General features: G+C 40.3%; 2 long non-coding RNA genes across 2 annotated transcripts in view; both read right to left on the reverse strand.

Annotated features, from left to right (window-relative positions):
- The window catches only part of LOC309848738, a 52,758-nt gene extending 45,411 nt beyond the window's left edge, over nucleotides 1–7,347 (reverse strand). The window contains exon 1 of the long non-coding RNA XR_014303250.1: nucleotides 7,278–7,347. This is a non-coding gene — a long non-coding RNA (uncharacterized lncRNA). The remainder of the gene's footprint in view (nucleotides 1–7,277) is intronic.
- Nucleotides 1–12,594, reverse strand: part of LOC309848803 — a 492,271-nt gene that overhangs the window by 175,424 nt on the left and 304,253 nt on the right. The window lies entirely within an intron of this gene.

The raw sequence follows: 12,594 nt of genomic DNA on the forward strand, positions 1-12,594 counted from the left end.
CTCCACATTTAGAAGCCTATAGCCCACCCCTGCAAAGCCCTAGATGTTCCCTCTGAGGGAAACCAAAGTTTTATGCTGCTTGTTCCAAACACTGCTTATTTATTATTTATTTGTTATATTTCAGAGGCACTCTTCCTCTGAGAGCTCAAGGCCATGTGCAAAGGACTTTCGTCTTTTTAGTTATAAACATCCTTCTAACCTTCTAATAGCTGGAGCAGCAGAATGTCAAGGGCAGCAGGAAAGCAAGAGGGAATGAAAAATCTGTTCAAGGAGCATCTCAGTGTTCTGTCTGGAGAACAGCAGAGTGGTCTTCAGTTTAATGAGGAGGCTTTTTGGTTTTCCTTCCATTAGAAAATTAAAATGATTTTATACTGAAATCAGCAGGGGAGGGGAGGGAATAAAACAGAAGATAAAGCTGAATTTTTAGGATTCTGTTTTAAACTAAAAGTTACTGGAGAGCAGGTATTTAGTAAATACAGTATCTGCATATCAACAGTATCTCTGAAATTTATTGAGTACTTCCCATGTGCTAGGTTTATGGGTCCCTTCACATCGTGCTCTCCAATGAGGTAGATCCTCTTCTTATTCCCATGTTACAGCTGAGAAAACTGAGGCTCAGAAACTTGCAGAAACTCATCTGATAAATGGGGACCTACTATCTGAACCTCAGAGATCATACCCTCTATCACTATGATAAGCTGTCTCTCTTACTTTGATTCATTTGTCTAAGTCCCTGAGCTGTCAACATTCAGAATAAGAGCAAGGCAAGAGGAGAAAATGTTGTGACTATTTGCCAAAACTGTTTCTCCTCAAATAAATAACAGCAGAAGAAAAATTTTAAGAATACTGAACTGGAACTCATAGATTCATAGATTTAGACCAGGGCTAAATTCTGTCTGACCCTGGGCAGCCAGCCTCCTAAGATAGCCCTCATGCTCCCTCTGCCTTGTGTGTGCAGCTCAGTAATGCCCTCCCCTTGAGTAGGGACTGGACCTGGTGATGCACTTCTGGTGAATAGTGATGGGAAGACACTTCTGAAGAAGTTAGAAGACACAGTGTCCTTTATCTTGGGCACCCTCTCTCACAATTGTCCATTCTGAGAGAGGTCACCTTCCCAGTGGGGAGCTGCCTTATGGAGAAACCCCCATGGCCAACCATTGACATCTTCAGTCTCTCCTGGAGAGGGCCGGAAAGCTACCTAGGGCCCTGTGAATGAGCTCAAACTTTCCTATACCTTCTCTTCCATTTTCTACTCAAAAGAGCATGTGAACATCATGAACTGGCTGAACAGGAAAGCTGGTTTGTAAAGCTAGGCATACACTGCATCAGTACATACCATCATCAAAAAGCTACACAAATCAGGATCCTTTTTACACTAGTGTCTTCAGTTTTAAAGACAACAAGAAATTAACAAAACATCTCATGGATGATGCCATGTAGGTCTGCCAACCCTTTCCTCAACAGGTGCTATGATTCCCCTTTTATGGATACTGAATCTGCATCTCAGGGAGGTGAGGACACCAGATAAATACTTTGATGACTTTCCCAGGAAACACAAGACCAAAAATGGAGATGGAAAGCCAGGTCTTCTGACTCCAAATCCCGTGACCTTTAGAGCACATCTGGAGCCCATATGTTTTCTTCTGAGACACTGACTCCTCAAAACGAAGATGCCCAGGCTGAGTCAACTGACACCCAACACCCATGTGGCGAAGGGCACTGTAGTGGCCTAGAAACAGGTCTGCTTGGTGACTGATATCTATGTCTCAGAAATCCCCTTCCTCTCTAGTCTGGGTGGACTGAGGGAGACATTTCTGTGGGAGATTTGGAGGCAGAAGGGAAGCGGCCACCATGTTTTAGCTCGCACACATTGTGGCTTATCTGCTGAGCCACCTCATTGCTCTGAGCAATGGCTGGACCTGTAGATGCTCTACCTAAAATGAAGCTCTTAAAGGCTAAGTGATAGCATATATTAAAGGCTAAGTGATAACACACATCTGTGTCAGATCCAAGGAAGACAGAAAGCTGAGAGACATCATGGGCCTGCATTTGCTCATGCTCTCGCTCTTTCTCCAAGTGTGTGCTTTTTTTTTTTTTTTTTAAGATTTTATTTATTTGTTTGAGAAAGAGAGAGAGAGAGATCACAAGTAGGCAGAGCAGCAGGCAGAGAGAAAAGGGGAAACAGGCTCCCTGCTGAGCAAAAAGCCCAATGCCAGGCTCAATCTCAGGACCCTGAGACCATGACCTGAGCCAAAGGCAGAGGCTTAACCTACTGAACCACCAAGGTGCCCCTGTGATTTATTATTATTTTTTTTTTTCTTAAGTAGAAAAACCTGAGATCAAGACCTGAGCTGAGATCAAGAGTCTGATGCTTAACCAACTCAGCCACCCAGGCTCCCCATCCTCTGAATGTGATTTAAACAGAAGGAGAGGGAAGGTCTTAAAGTCATCCCATGGGAGGAGTTTTGATCTAAGTCAGCCTTCAGAGGAAGCTTCAGGAACACTAGAAAGAGTTGGCCCAGAGACCCTGGGTCTCTGTCACCTTGTTCCTTAAGCCCAGCAAGCCATGACAAAGGGAGGCAGAAGAACAGAGAGAGGGATCTGGATCAGCTTTGTTCTAGGCTTTGCTTCTGGACTATTCCCTACACGTTGTGTGGACTCCACGGTGACGAAAGGGGATGAGAAGAAGAGGACTTTTATTACAGACTGGACCTACCACTCAGACATAGGGCCCTCACTGAGCACCTGCTAATGCGCAGCCTAGCACTCAGTTCCCTGGGCATCCAGAAGATTTATACCACCCTTAGGGTCCTTGCCTTTGAAGCATTTACAGTCCAGCTGGCAAGAATGGCCTGCCTGTTTGGAATCGGGGCGCAGTCAAGTGCTAAATGAGTTGGGTCACTGGACAGATGGTTTGGGAAGAGATCGATCAGGAGGGTCCTGTGACTCACTAGAACAGTAGCCAAAAAACAGAAGACAAGAATGAGAATCAGAAATCTAACACCAACTCCACTGCAGGTTCTCAAATACCTTGTAGTAAATGGCTTTCTTTCAGCACCAACTCTGCTGCCAAATCACTGGGCTTCCAAATCTGGCTCCACTACTTATGACTGATGTAACCATAAGCATTAAGTCATTTAACCTCTCTGTGCTTCCTTTCCTGCATGTGCTAGGTGCCTTATTGTAGCACCTACCCCTGAGATTGTAAAGATTATAGGAGTCAATGCAAGAAAATCCTTAGAACAGCGCCTAGTACAGTGCATGTATAAATGTATTATTTTAGTATTGTGCCTCCTTCTACTTCCCTATCTCTAAATTGGGTCCAGAATTTATTAACTTGCTTTGAATGAACCAAGGTTTTGCTCTGATCTTCCTTTAAATAACCTACAAATTGTCATATCACACAAATGTTTTGTTAGTGCTATGGGGTTTGGGTTTCAATTAAAAATTCTCTGTCCCCAAGGACACAAATCCTGTTCTAATAACATTGAGGATTAAAGAGAGTTTGAAGCTAAAGTACAGTTGGTTTGTATAATTGAAAATAGCCTGAGAGAGGATGGATGCATTTTTTAAAAATCTAAGTGCGTTGTCATTGAAAGGTTATTTTTTGTTTGGAAAAGAATTAAAAAAAAAAAAATCATTGTCACACCATAGCAACCAGACTGGTAAGTGATACAGAACAGGCTGAACTGATAAAAATATCTGTGAAAATGTCCAGATTGATGAAATGTTCTAAAAATAAGTTTAACAAAATAGTGAACAAAATAAAATGGGCCTAATTTTTCATACATGCCTTTTTGTGTTTTATTTTTTGAAAGCTAAAATATTCACTTTGAAAATCATTTTAACATTGCCATCTGGTTAAAAAAAAAAGAAGAAGAAGAAGAAGAAGAAAGAAAAAAGAAGTGAAAAGCCCTAGACGTTGGACAATAGAAAAATGTATTTGTGGAACTAAGTAGTAAAACTTCAGCATTCTAAAGGAAGACAAATACATATGTAGGCCAAAGTTGAGAGTTTATACTTCTGCATACTAAGTCTTCAAAGCGGTAACTTTTAAAATACTCACACGCTTTCCAGTAAACTAATTTATTTTTCTCACTATTACTATTTATTTCTATTTTCAGGATTTTGAAAGCAGATGGACACTGTTGCTTTGCCAGCCTCAAGAGAAAACAGAATTTTCCATTATAAATTCCAACGTTAGAGAAGTGAAACCCAATCCAACTCCAACAAGAAAATTAAGGGTCTAAAACAGGAGTGTTTCAGAAGAAGAACGGCCAGCATTTGTTACGATAGATTTAGGAGGGAACTTGCTTCAAGTCTGGAGTTGATCGAGGGTTCTTTGTGTTTCCAGAGTAGATCCACAACACTGAGAAATGAACTGAGCTACAAAAGATATTCGGGTATTTTTATATTTTTATAAGCAGGAAGGGCAAAGCAGTGTTCTAGCATGGCAAGGATACACTGAGTAACACTTTAGAAATCACATCTTTCATTCATTCAATTCATCCAACAAGTATTAATTGAGTTGGACAGATAGGAGATGTGCCAAAACTCTGTGCTAAGACCTAGAGATGTGGGCATGAATAATGCATAACTCCTGTCTGTAAAGAGTTTGGAATCTAAGGGAAGAAATTTGGACACATAAGCAAATACATTATTTTGAGGGACTTATTAGACAAATATGTAAGATAATCTTAGGAATCTGAAAAGGAGAATGGTTGATTCTCCTGAAAGAACCTAGGAAGGCTTCATGCAGAAGTGATAATTTTGCTAACATTTCAAGAGTGCTACATTTTACTGGTTTAGGGTGGGAGGATCATTCCAAACCCAAGGCATGCTTGTAGGAAGGTCATGGAAGCATGACAAGCGTTACACCATGGCTGAAGTGAGGGGAACAGGGGTAGGTTTTCAGGGGCTAAGAGGTAGAGACAAGGTTGCAAGGGGTAGGTGAGAACCTCATTATGTAGGGCTCTGTGTGATATGGGAAGGAATGTGGATCTTATCCTATACAAAAAGAATCTCAGTGCAGGGGGCTTAAATCAAAGAGTTGAATGCTCATACTTGTGCTAGTACAGGAAGAACTGAATTTAAGAGGAAAGCATGTAGTGAAGGCACTGAGGAGGCTACAACAGTAATGAATTTGGTAGGTGAAGAGGGCGTGAAAGAAGGCACTGGAAATAGAGATATGGGGGGTGGGGCACTGGAATTGGGAGGATTTAATGGCCACTTACTTACCATGATGGAGATATAAGGTGGTGTGGGTTCAGATATATTAAACTATCTGGACAATAGGGCAGTGCCATGTCTTGTGTGTCATTTGACACTCATCACCCAGGACAATGACCAGAATATAGTAGTTTTCAACAAACATCTTATTAATAGGTGATGGATAAACAAAGGAATGAAACCACCCCTGAGGGACATCGAGTAAACCACTGACCATTTGAGGGAAATACCAGAATGTAAGATGGAGCAGAGAAAAGAGCAAAGGAGGCTGAAATGAACAGGTTGAAAAATGAGGGAAAAAATTCTGTATCTTTAAGTCCCTCTGTGAATATATATTGTGCCTATGGAGTTGGTGATTCCTATTTTCTGCTTCTTATCTGCCTTGGAAGAAGCATCTAGTGACCAACATGGGCATTGAGAGGATCTAGAGAATTAAATTCAAATCTTATTGCTCTCCCTTTCTAGCTGGGACTCTGAAAAAGTAAACTCTGAATACCAATTGCTTCATCAATAAGACAAAGGTAATAATGATGCCTACCTTATACAGTTTCGTTGCAGATTAAAGCTAATACCATATGTCAATGTATAGAACTCATACTGGGGATTCGATGATATTGGGCCCTTCACCCTCTCAAAATACAATATATACAATATCACCTTAGAGTTCCTAGCTTTAACAGTCATGCCTTCAACTTCTTATATGCATCCCAGAATTCCAAGGACCTACTGCAGAAGCCTATCTCTAAGCCAAGACACCAGTTTGAATGCTGATGTTAGGAAGTGAACGTGTGCAAACCCATCACCCAGCCTTCAGATGTTCAACATTCTTGGTATTTTCTGTTTCTCCAGATATCTTTCTTAACGTCCATCCAATACTATAATAGCACTTAAAAAATTGAATATTTGCATGTATTTGGGGCTGTAAAAAGGGTTACTGTATAACAAAGAGGAAATAATTTTATACACAGACCCTCTACGTTAAGTAGCTCACTGCAGAATTGGCATAGGTAATGTGTTCTAAAATTGCTGCGAGGAAAGAATAGTCTATCCTTATTTAGATTTATTACTATTGTTTAATAATTTATGACGGACTGAACTTGAATCCCACTTATTTCATGGGTTCAATTTCCTTCTTGCTGAAGCACATTTTTTAGTAGTTCATTCAACAGATCTTAAGAGTGGCAAAATCTCTCTGTCTTTTCTTGTCTCAAAATGTCTTTATTTTGTCCTCAGCTTGAATGAGAGATTAAATGGATACTGAACTCCCATTTGATATTCACTTTCCGTCTGTGCTTTGAAGATGCTATTCTATTGTCACTGTCATTGATTGTCACTGATGAGATCTTTGCCAGTCTAATTGTTGTTCTTTTGTAAGCCCCTTTTTTCTTAGGTGGCTTTTAAGGTTTTCTTTTTCTCTTCGATATTCTGGAATTCCATTATGATGTGTCTAGTGTTTATTATTTATTGCTATTTCATTTGCACAGAGCCTAGACTTTTATAGTTACAGGTTGGTTTCTCCGAAAATACATACTGGGGTAGAATATGGAAAGCACCGTCCTTATCGGGGTGCCAACAACTCACCACTATTTTGGTGGGGACCATCATCTTCATTGTCATTGTCAAACCAAGTTGTACTCTAACCTCTCTCACTGCCAGCCCTGTCCTGCAGAGAGCCACCATGGGATGTTTCGTGATGCTCACACTCTTCTCGTTAGCATATCCCATGTAACTTTGGTAAATAGTGTGTCATATTGGTTTTTCTGTAGAACATAACTATCTGGGCATCCACCTAACCATATGTAGAATACCTATTCCTGATTGCCTACTTCCTTGAGCCTTTTCATCCATTCTTCCTGGACAATTCTGCCTTGGCACTGCCTACTTTGGCAATTCTGGCACTTCGATGTCATTTGGCATGGGTTATAACTTTATCCACACTTCTAGGAGCCACCCTAGTAGCAATTTCAAGCCATTTCTTGGGGTCCTCATCAGTGTTGGTCCCATTGATACTTTATCTCAGGAGAGCACTACCAAGTAAATAAACTTACCTATCCAATTTTATATTTTGGCCCTCTTGATCCAAACACTCAGAATCCAATCCCACACATGCTGCCTGGCTCCTGCTAGTATATCCTGGGTAGGTCTTGCAGCACCTTTGGACTATGGTCTGGCTATTCCCTTATCAAGCCCAGCATATCACCAGATGTTTTAAGCTGTTCCTTAATGCCAATGATCAGCCTAGTGTCCAACAGGAGACATGGAGGAAGGTCCTGAGAAGAGAAGGAAGACAAGTCTCCTTGGAAGAAAGGGTCCTCAACAGTAATCCCTAAGCACTGGAGAGGTGGATATGGAGAGTAGGGACGCTTACTCTTATGGGGAAAATTGGCAACATCCGCAGGCTCAGAAGGTTGGAGAAGACTTGAGAAGTCAAAATCTTCAAGGGCTTCTTCCTAGATTTCCCCATGTTGTGTGTCCAGGTCCCAGATTTTTCACAACTTAGCCTAACATATGGATTTTTGACCATCTTTGAAGTCTAGCCATCATATTCTTATGATCTAGGCTTGCTCCTCATTTTTCTTTACCCTCCTGCTACAGGAAATGAGAGCTTTTTTGTACAGAGCCAAACGAGAACCCCCTGCTTTTCCCACTTGGTTTTCCAGTACCTCTATCTCATCCTTAGCAGCTCTTCACATTTCTGTAAAGCATCAGTGCTACCTAATAAAAAAATGCCCACTCCAAATAACTATCATTCTGTCAACAATCTTAAGTGCTTAAGACATCCCACCCATTAGAGAATTCCTTCCCATTGATACATCCTCACCATCAGTGAGAGGTTTAATGATATGCCACCTTGTACCAGGCGCTATAGAAAACAAGAACAGGAGAGCAGTTTCCAATCCTTGCTCTGGTCCTTGCTGTGATACATCTGAGACACCCTGCTGGCATTCATTCCATCAGTAAGCACTGACTATGGATGTGTGAGCTTTTCCAAGAAGCTAGAATTGGAATTTTTTTTTTTACCCTTAAATTCATTTATGTTGAGCAGAACAATTTTGGCTTCCTGGAGTTTATATAAAGAGTTCAAGATAGTCTTATAATAATTTATACACACCATAAGCTCTGCCAACAATAATCCCATGTACCTTCAAAATGAGGAAATGAGGGTTGGCGTGTATTGTGTTACATTTGCACTGTGTATCATAAATGGCTAAGTAAACACTTATTAAGACACGTAGGTGAATAAAAAGAAAAATATCCTTTAAAATAGGCAACACATATAAGCCTCCTGGCCTTCAACATCTTAAAAAAAAAAAAAGAAGAAGGTCCTAAATCATATAATATTGGGGAAGGGTGTGATTATTTAAGTTAAATTACCTATGAAGGGAAGGTATGCTCTTTGCCTTCAGCCAGAACTTCCTAACAATGGCACAGGCCATGCAGCTCTGTGCTTTAACAAGCAGTACTGCACCACTCTGTGAAGGTAGAGAGAGCAGCTGCAAGGTGGTTTCAAGGACTAGAATGAAGAGCACATTTGTGCAGCCAGTGGAAGCTGAGCGTATGGCAAATGATCCAGACCTCTCTCCAAGGGGAGATTTCAAGTAGGGTATTTTCAATTACCTACTGTCTGTTCAACCTTTGCAAGGAATGTAATTGGAGCAGACAGAGTATTTAAGATCAGTAATGATCAATAGGCAGGGGATTGCTGCATTCGTTGAACCACGGTACTTTCTGAGAATGGTATTTGCACTCCTGGGGGAACAAAATTCTAATTATAATTCTCCAGCATTCAAAACTCCAGAGCTTCTAAAGACATTTGCATTCTTTTAGAGAGAGAACAGAGTCTACAGTTTTATAACTATGTATTAGCAAATGTTGACAGCACTGGAAATCAATAGCCTGATTGCTCTGTTCCTGTTGATTGGTATTAACATAAATAGCCCTTGTACTAGATTAACTCTCCAATTTGTCTGAAAGCATATTTTCCTCCTTCCTATAGTAATAGAGTCAAAACAATGGCCTGAGTGTGTCGTAGCAACATGAGGAATGTACAATAAAGACACTTCCTTAGTCTCCTTACATAAGAGAATATTGATTATAATCATGAACTTTCAACACAGAAGATCCTGTATTGCCTACTTCCTAAATGTGAAAGGCCAACATCCATCCACCATTAGTCTGAAGAAGAATAGATTATAGTAGCATCATATATAACTTGAGGTTCCTTCTAGGAAAGATGTCATATGAAAGAAAAATTTTCTCAGCCACTAAAATGTCACTGAATTATAAATTATCACATTATGTATAAATTAACCCATCTGCTCACACATTTTGACATAGTTTTCAAGATTACTGTTTGAGTATTTCTTAATGTATATATGTTGTAAATAATAGGATAAGGACAAAAATTATTTTTTCTCATTTCTTCACTGATGTTCTTTATTATTTGAGACATCCTCACTGATTTTTTTATTATTTTCCTTTTAATAAGCCATTCCATGCAAGTACACGATCAAGCTAGAACCCACAGGTTAATTTCATACCCAAACTTTTCAAACTTTCTAAACTTACCTCTGTAATTCAAAGACAGACTTTCAATTTTTTTTTTGTTTTTGAGTGGCTAAGTAAGGATGGAGTGAAAAGGAAAGAGAGAAAAGAGACATCAAGGAGAAGGTGGGAAAAAGAGAGGTAAACCGTGGAATAGCCTTTGTAAGGCTAATATGTGGGGAAAATAGAGAAAAGGAAGAGAGAAGGAAGCACAGGCAAGAAGCACTGAGCAAATTAATCTTTTCATTCTTGGCCTGGGGGTTACAAGTTCCTTGGTGTTTTGTCCTGTCCTTGGAAATGCTCTAAGGTCAGTCACGGGCTTTCAACTCTTCACCTGGTCTTTATCCTTCAGACATCTCTACGAATACGGTAGTCATTATGGACCCCAAAGAGAAACGAATCTTCATTCAGAACTCTGTCCACAGAAGGGTGGTTTGAGAAATCTTCTCAAACCCATTCACCTTACAGATAAGTAAGGGTGGAATCAGAGAGATAAACCAATGACAGTTCAAATGCTGGAGAATAAAAACTATTGGAATCTAAGAGCCTGGAAATTGGAGCTTCCTCTGCCACCTACCAGCGGTGTGGTCTTGATTCAGAAAGTCTCTCAGCCTCATTGAACTTCTATATCTTAGTTTGTAAAATGGCACTGCAATTCCTACTTCAAAGGATAAAAAGAAATATGTGATAGAAACTGTATTCGAATGCAGTGTGTATTCAATGAGAGGTGTCTATGATTACGATTATCCATGCCTCCTGGCCCTCTGTCCGCTGCTCTTTCCACCCTATGACTTAATTTACAAATCATAAATGAGTGTCTATTTGTAAAGAGTTCACCACAGAATCACTTCAAGAGTTATGTTCCTTAGTTATGTTTAATGTGTTCTATTTATAGTCTACTGAGCTCTTGACAGAGATGTGAGGGGACACAAGGAAAGGAGAATGTCAAGTTGTTTGAGCCCCACCAACTCACTATTAATCTGGACGTGAAATAGCCCTGAAAATGTCAGGAAGATGTAGAGAAATATAATCTTGCACAATTTATCGGGAATTCATTTAGTATGTAATGAGGTATATGTATGCATTAGTCTTGGAGGGTTGCCATCACAGATGCCCACAAGCTGGGTGGCTTAAAACAACAGAACTTTGTAGACTTGCTGCTCTGGAACCTACTCTGAATTTAGGGCACACTCCCTTCAGAGGCTATCATGGACAATCCTTCCTTGTCTCTTCCTAGCTTCTGGTGCTTGCCAGCAATCCTTGTCTTTCCTTGGCTTGTAGCCACATCACCTGATTTCTTCTGTCTTCCCACTGGCTGTGTCTGTGTACCAGAATCTCCCTCTCCTTTCTTTTATAACCCCCTCCCCCCGTCATCAGATATAGGACCCACTCTATCCCAGCATAACCTCGTCATAATTTAACTACTTCTATAAAGACTGTACTTCCAAATACGGTCACATTCACAGATCTGGGGGTTGGGATTTGAGCCTATATTTTAGAAGGACACCATTCAACCCACTATAATGTATAAATTAAAAGTGTGCTTAGAACCAGGCCAGTTTTTATGTGGTCTTGTGGAATCTGACTTAATACCTCATAGTTAGAGTCAATCTTTTAATAAGATACATTAAAAGTCTAGTAACATTAAAAATATGTTTAAGACATTCATCTTGAAAATATTTATTTTGGCCCTCAAAGCATTTACTGATCTAGCTCATTTCCATTACCTTGGGAGATACAACAAAGACCACACACCTCGGTGAGTGTCCTGTGTCTACTGCTTACTACGGACCTCATTAATTATGTCTACAATGAATTAGACCCTTGTAGGACTTCACACATTATGCTAAGCACTTTGCAAATATAATATTTAATTCTCACTTGAACCCCATGAGGAAGATAGTATTATTCCCACTTTATAAACTAGCATACAGGAACTTTAGAGACGTTAATTATCTTGTCTAAGACCAAACAGCTAGTAAGTTCTGGAGCAGAGATTTGAGCCCTCATGCATCAGATTAAAGGGCCCATGCATTTCACTATAATGCTCTTCTCACTCAGAGCAAAAATTGTGCTTAGCTCCCCTGAGATTTAATTTCCTCCCAAGAAATCTGTGAGGACTTGGCTCCTGATGTGCCTTCCTATAACACAGAGGCTGGAAAGTCTTAAACTACCTTCTACACAGACTTTTTCAGGTAAAGTGCTGAATGTCTGGCCCCATCATTTAGATGTCCTGTCGATCTAGAAGGCCAAAGTGAAGCAGAAGCCATCTCCCTGCCTCACGGGCTGCATTTCTGCTAGCAAACAAGGTTGTGGGGAGTGAGGTTGAGGACAATAGTTCTCCCACACTTATTCTCCAGGTGCATGAGGATTAAGTAGAAGCCTTAGTGAAGATGGTGGCTGCCCTCTGCCTTCTGGTAGCAGATCACAACCTCTGTGGGTGTAGAGAACAGGAACAGAAAGCAATTTTCCTGTCCTTACTTCTTACTCCTTGGATTGTTACTTTGGTGGTATGTCCTTGAGCTCCAAAACTCCAGGGACAACCTCCAGGGTAGTAGCTTACTTGGTGGTTGCTTTCGCACTATTTCAGGAGTTGTTCTTAGAGGTGAGGCCTAGAACTCGTTCTCCTAGTCCTTCCAATTCTTTAAGCATCTAATATCCTTAAATGATTTCCCTTGAAACTTCCTAGAATGGATTCTATTTTGTGGACGGAATCCTCCTTGATTAATGTATGAATCAAGATTAATAATAATTGCTCATAGGGCCTTTTTTTTTTTTTTTTAAACCGAATGGAGGATCACCTGTGTGGCTCAATCAGTT

This window comes from Mustela nivalis (genome assembly GCF_964662115.1).
Source record: "Mustela nivalis genome assembly, chromosome: 15".
NCBI lineage: Eukaryota > Metazoa > Chordata > Mammalia > Carnivora > Mustelidae > Mustela > Mustela nivalis.